Genomic DNA, 6,665 nt, shown 5'->3' on the forward strand with positions numbered 1-6,665 from the left:
GAAGGGACTGAGAAGGACTGGGAGGGGACTGAGAGGTGGCAGGGAGGGGACTGGGCCAGGGAGAGGATTGGGGGGAATGGGAAGGGGTTTGGAATGGATTGGGACTGGGAGGGGACTGGGCCAGAGTGGGAGGGGAGTGGAAAGGTAGTGGGAGGGTGTGCAAGGTAGTTGGAGGGCACTGGAAGGGACTAGGAGGGGATTGGGATGGACTGGGAAGGGACTGGTGAGGATTGGATTGGGATTGGGAGAAGCCTGGAAGGTACTGAGAAGAAGTGGGAGGGGACTGGGATGTACTGGGAAAGGAGTGGGATGGGATTGAAAGAGACTGGGGTGGGACTGGGAGGGGGTTGTAGGGAGTGGGTGGGATTCAAAGGAACTGGGAAGGACCAGGAGGAGACTGGGAGTGGGGTGGACTGGGAATAGACCTGGGAAGGAGAGGGTGGAACTGGGAGGGGACTGTGAGGGATTGGATGGGACTGGGAAGGGGCCTGAGAGGTGGCAGGGAGGGAAGTGGGACTGGGAGGTACTGGGATGGGATAGGGAGGAGATTGTGAGGGACTCATGGGAACTTGTGGAGAAATGGGAGGGAATGGGAAAGGACTGGAAGGGGACTGGGATATACTGGGAGACTGTGGGATGGACTGGGAAGGATTGGGTGAGGGCTGGGTGGGACTGATGGGGGCTTGGGAGGGACTGGGAGAGACTGGGATGGACCTGATGACGACTGGACTGAGACTGGGAGGGACTAGGAAATGACTGTGAGGGAACTGGGAAAGATCTGGAAGGGACTGAAAAGGACAGGGAGGGGAGTGGGATGTCCTGGGAAAGGAGTGGAATTGGATTGTGAGAGACTGGGCTGGGACTGGGAGGGGACTGAGAGAGAGTGGGTGGGACTGGGAACAACTGAGCTGAACTGGGAGGGGACTGGGAAGGGGCCTGAGAGGTGCCAGGGAGGGGAATGGGACTGGGAGGTAGTGGGATGGGGCAGGGAGGGGAATGGGAGAGACTGATGGGAAGTTAGAAAGGAATGGGCTGGACTTGGAGGGAGTGGGAGGGGATTGGGAGGGAATGTGATGGGGTCTGGAATGGATTATGAGTGACTGGGAGGGCACTGAGCCAGAGTGAGAGGGGATTGGAAGGGATTGGGATGTACTGGGAGCTAGTGGGATGGACTGGGAAGGATTGGGTGAGGCTGGGTGGGACTGGGAGTGGATTGAGAGGAACTGGGAGAGGTTGGGAGGGACTGGAGTTGGACTGAGACTGGGAGGGGACTGAGGTGGACCTGCTAAGGACTGGATTAGGACTGGGAGGAAAATGGGAGAGGAGTGGAAGGGACAGAGAAGGACTGGGAGGGGAGTGGGATGTACTGGGAAATGACTGGAATGGGATTATGAGAGACTGGGATGGGACTGGGAAGGAGACTGAGAGGTGGCAGTGAGGAGAATGGGTCTGGGAGGGACAGGGATGGTAATGGGAGGAAGTGGTGGGAACTGGGGGAGGAATGAGATGCACTGGGCTGGAGTAGGAGGGCATTGGGAGGGAATGGGAAGGGATCTGGAATGGATTGTGAGTGACTGGAGGGGACTGGGCCAGAGTGGGAGTGGACAGGGAAGATACTGGGAGGGGAATGGGAAGGCAGTGTGAGGGTGTGAAAGGTAGTTGGGGTGGCCTGGAAGGCCCTGGGAGAGTATTGAGAGGGAGTGTGAGGGGACTGGAAGGAGACTGGGATATACTGGGAGCTAGTTGGATGCAGTGGGAAGGATTGGGTGGGGCTGTGTGGGACTGATAGGGGATTGGGAGGGGAGTGGGATGTGTTGGGAAAGGACTGGAATGGGATTGTGAGAGACTGGTAGGGGATTGGGAGGGAGTGGATGGGATTCAGAGCAGCTGGGAAGGACTGGGAGGGCATTGGAATGGACTGGGAGGGAGTGGGATGGACTGGGAAGGGATCTGGGAGTGAGTGGAACTGTGAGGGGATTGGGAAGGTAGTTGGAGGGGGCTGGAAGGGACTTGGAGGGGATTGAGAGGGAGTGGGAGGTGACTGGTAGGGGACTGGGATATAGTGGGAGCTGGTGGGAGGAACTGGGAATGATTGGGAGGGGGCTGGGTGGGAGTGATAGAGGACTGGGAGGGACTGGAATGGGACTGGGAAGGGACGTGGGGGGACTGAGAGAGACTGTGAGGGGACTGGGATGGACCTGGTAAGGACTGGATTGGGACTGGGAGAGGACTGTGAGGGGACTGGGAGAGGCCAGGAAGGGACTGAGAAGGACTGGGAGGGATTGGGTAGGACTGGAGTGGGATTGTGAGAGACTGGGATGGGACTGGGAGAGGATTGGAGAGAGTGGGTGGAATTGAGAGGAACGGGGAAGGACCGGGAGGAGCCTGAGAGGGCATTGGAATGGACTGGGAGGGAGTGGGATGGTGTGGGAAGGGATCTGAAGGGATCTGGGAAGGAGCAGAAGTGGGAGGGGACTGTGGGGGATTGGGTGGGACTGGGAAGGGGCCTGAGAGGTGGCAGGGAAGGGAATGGGAGGGACTGATGGGAAGAAGAAGAAGAAGGAGGTAGAGTGGGAGAGGATTGGAAAGGAATGGGAAGGGATCTGGAATGGATTGTGAGTGTCTGGGAGGGGACTGGGAAGAGACTGGCAGGGGAGTGGAAAGGTAGTGTGAGGAGGTGAAAGGTAGTTGGGGTGGCCTGGAAGGGACTGGGAAGGCATTGGGAGGGAGTGGGTAGGATTCAGAGGAACTGGGAGAGACTAGGAAAGACTGAGAGGAGACCAGGAGGGCATTGGGATGGACTGGGAAGGGATCTGGGAAAAAGTGAGTGGAACTGTGAGGGGACTGGGGGGGATTGGGTGGGACTGGGAGGTGCTGGGATGGGACAGGGAGGGGAAAGGGAGAGACTGATGGGAAGTGGGAGAGGAATGAGATGGAGTGGGAGGGAGTGGAAGGGGATTGGGAGGGAAGGGAAAGGGATCTGGAATGAATTGTGAGTGACTGGAAGGGGACTGGGATATACTGGGAGCTAGTGGGATGGACTGGGAAGGATTGGGATGAGGCTGGGTGGGGGTGATAGAGGACTGAGAGGAAGTGGGAGAGGACTGGGAGGGAACTGAGATGGACCTGGAAAGGACTGGATTGTGACTGGGAGAGGTCTGTGAGGGAACTGGGAGAGGTCAGGAAGGGCCTGGGAGGGGAGTGGGAGGGATTGAGAGGAACTGGGAAGGACTTGGAGGAGACTGGGAGGGCATTGGGATGGAGTGGGAAGGGGCCTGAGAGGTGTCAGGGAGGAGAGTGGCCTGGGAGGGCATTGGGAGGGAATGGGACGGGATCTGGAATGGATTGTGAGTGACTGGGAGGGGACTGGGCCAGAGTGGGAGGGTGTGAAAGGTATTTGGGGTGGCCTGGAAGGCATTGTGAGGGATTGGGAGGGGACTGGGATGTACTGGGAGCTAGTGGGATGGACTGGGAAGGATTGGAAGGGGGCTGGGTGAGTCTGGGAGGGGATTGGGAGGGAAGGGATTGGGATGGGAAGGGGAGTGGGAAGGGGCTGGTAAGGACTGGATTTGGATTGGGAGAGGCCTGGAAAGGACTGAGGAGGACTGGAAGGAGACCAGGAGGGATTGGGTAGGACTGTGATGGGATTGGGAGGGACTGGCAAGGCGTGGGAGGAGACTTGGAGGGACTGAGAGGTAGTGGGAGGGAAGTGGGAAAGGATGAGGGATGGAGTGGAGGGACTGGGATGGCCTGGGAGGGGATGTGGAGGGCCTGGGAGAGAGGGATAGGAGCTCGGGCGTTGGTGGAGGGGACTGGAATACAGTGGGATGGAGTGGGAGAGATTGGGAATGGATCTGGAATGGGTTGTGAGTGGAATGGCAATAGAAAGGGACTAGGAGGGAGTGGGAGGGGACTGGGAGAGGACTGAAAAGGACTGGGAGGGCAGTGGGATGTACTGGGAAAAGAGTGTAATGGGATAGTGAGGGACTGGGGAGGGATTGGGAGTGAGTGGGTGGGATTGAGAGGAATGGGGAGGGAGTGGGATGGAGTAGGATGGGCTGGGAAGGGATCTGGGAAGGACTGAGCTGAACTGGGAGAGGACTGGGAAGGGGCCTGAGAGGTGTCAGGGAGGGGAATTGAATGTGACTGTGTGGGGATTGGGAGAGACTGGGGTAGACTGGGAGGGATTGGGAGGGCATTGGGACAGACTGGGAGGGAATGGGATGGAGCGGGAAGGGATCAGAGATGGACTGGAGGGATTGGGAGGGACTGGGATGACCTGGGAGGGGATGTGGAGGGAGAGAGGGATAGAGGCTTGGGAGTTAGTGGAGAGCACTTGGATATACTGGAAGATAATGGAATGGAGTGGGAGAGGATTGGGAGGGAATGGAGAGGGATCTGGAATGGATTGTGAGTGACTGGGAGAGGACTGGAATGGCACTAGGGACTGGGAGAGACTGCGAGGGGACTGGATTGGGGCTGGGAGGGAAATGGGAGAGGACTGGAAGGGACTGGGAGGGGAGTGGGATGTACTGGGAAAGGAGTGGAATGGGATTGTGAGAGACTGGGAGGGGATTGGGAGGGAATGGGAAGGGATCTGGAATGGATTGTGAGTGACTGGGAGGGGATTGGGTCAGAGTGGGAGAGGACTGGGGACTGGGAGGTGACTGTAAGGGGACTGGGATATACTGGGAGCTAGTGGGATGGACTGGGAAGGATTGGGTGAGGCTGGGTGGGACTGGGAGTGGATTGAGAGGAAATGGGAGAGGACTGGGACTGGGATGGACCTGGTAAGTACTGGATTAGGACTCGGAGGGCAGTGGGAGAGGACTGGAAGGGACAGAGAAGGCGTGGGAGGGGAGTGGGATGTACTGGGAAAGGAGTGGAATTGGATTATGAGAAACTGGGATGGGACTGGGAGGGGAATGAGAGAGAGTGGTTGGGACTGGGAAGGAGACTGAGAGGTGACAGAGAGGGGAATGGGACAGGGAGGGTAATGGGAGGGACTGTTGGGAACTGGGAGAGGAATGGGATGCACTGGGCTGGAGTAGGAGGGCATTGGGAGGAAATGGGAAGGGATCTGGAATGGATTGTGAGTGACTGGAGGGGACTGGGCCAGAGTGGGAGCAGACTGGGAGGGTAATGGGAAGGTAGTTGGAGGGGCCTGGAAGGGCCTTGGAGGGGACTGAGAGGGAGGTGACTGGAAGGAGACTGGGATATTCTGGGAGCTAGTGGGATGGACTGGGAAGGACTGGGAGGGAGCTGGGTGGGAGTGATAGAGGACTGGGAGGAAATGGGAGGGGACTGGAGTTGGACTGGGAAGGGACTGGGAGGGAATGAGAGAGACTGGGAGGGGACTGAGATGGACCTGGTAAGGACTGGATTGGGACTGGGAGAAGACTGAGAGAGAACTGGGAGAGGTCAGGAAGGGATTGGGAAGGACTGAGAGGGAAGTGGTAGGGATTGAGAGGAACTGGGAAGGACTTGGAGGAGACTGGGAGGGCACTAGGATGGAGTGGGAGTGGGATGGAGTGGGAAGGGGACTGGGAAGGAGTGAGTGGGACTGGGAGGGATTGGGTGAGACTGGGAAGGGGCCTGGGAGGTGTGAGGGAGGGGAATGGGCCTGGGAGGTCTTGGGATGGGACAGGGAGGGGAATGGGAGGGACTGATGGAAGTGGGATGGGATTGGGAGGGACTGGCGAGGCGTGGGAGGAGACTGGGAGGGACTGAGAGGTAGTGGGAGGGAAGTGGGAAAGGATGAGGGATGGAGTGGAGGGATTGGGAGGGACTGGGATGGCTTGGGAGGGGATGTGGAGGGCCTGGGAGAGAGGGATAGGGGCTCGGGAGTTAGTGGAGGGGACTGGGATATAGTGGGATGGAGTGGGAGAGATTTGGAATGGATCTGGAATGGTTGTGAGTGAGTGGAATGGCAATAGAAAGGGACGAGGAGGGAGTGGGAGGGGACTGGGATGGAGCTGGAAAGGACTGAAAAGGACTGGGAGGGCAGTGGGATGTACTGGGAAAGGAGTGTAATGGGCTAGTGAGGGACTGGGAGGAAATGGGAGGGGACTGGAGTTGGGCTGGGAAGGGACCGGGTTGGACTGAGAGAGACTGGGAGATGACTGGGATGGACCTGTAAGGACTGGATTGGGACTGGGAGAGGAGTGCGAGGGAACTGGGAGAGGCCTGGAAGGGGCTGGGGAGGACTGGGAGTGGGAAGGAGTGGGATGGACTGGGAGGGATCTATGAATGACTGAAGTGACTGGGAAGGATTGGGTGAGGCTGGGAAGGTGCCTGAGAGGGGAATGGGACTGGGAGGTCCTAGAATGGGACTGGGAAGAGAATGGGAGGGATTGATGGAAGTGGGATGGGATTGGGAGAGAATGGGAAGGGATCTGGAATGGTTTGTGAGTGACTGGGAGGGGACTGGGAGGCAATCGGAGAGGAGTGGGAGTGAGATGTACTGGGAAGGGAGTGGAATGAGGTTGTGAGAGACAGGGATGGGACTGGGAGGGATTTGGGAGGGAGTGGGTGGGATTCAGAGGAACTGTGGGAGACTGGGAAGGACTGGGAGGGCATTGGGATGGAGTGGCAGGGAGTGGGATGGACTGGGAAGGATTAAGCGGAACTGGGGGGGGGACTGGGAGGGATTGGGTGGGACTGGG

This window comes from Pogoniulus pusillus, unplaced genomic scaffold, assembly GCF_015220805.1.
Source record: "Pogoniulus pusillus isolate bPogPus1 unplaced genomic scaffold, bPogPus1.pri scaffold_194_arrow_ctg1, whole genome shotgun sequence".
NCBI classification, from domain to species: domain Eukaryota; kingdom Metazoa; phylum Chordata; class Aves; order Piciformes; family Lybiidae; genus Pogoniulus; species Pogoniulus pusillus.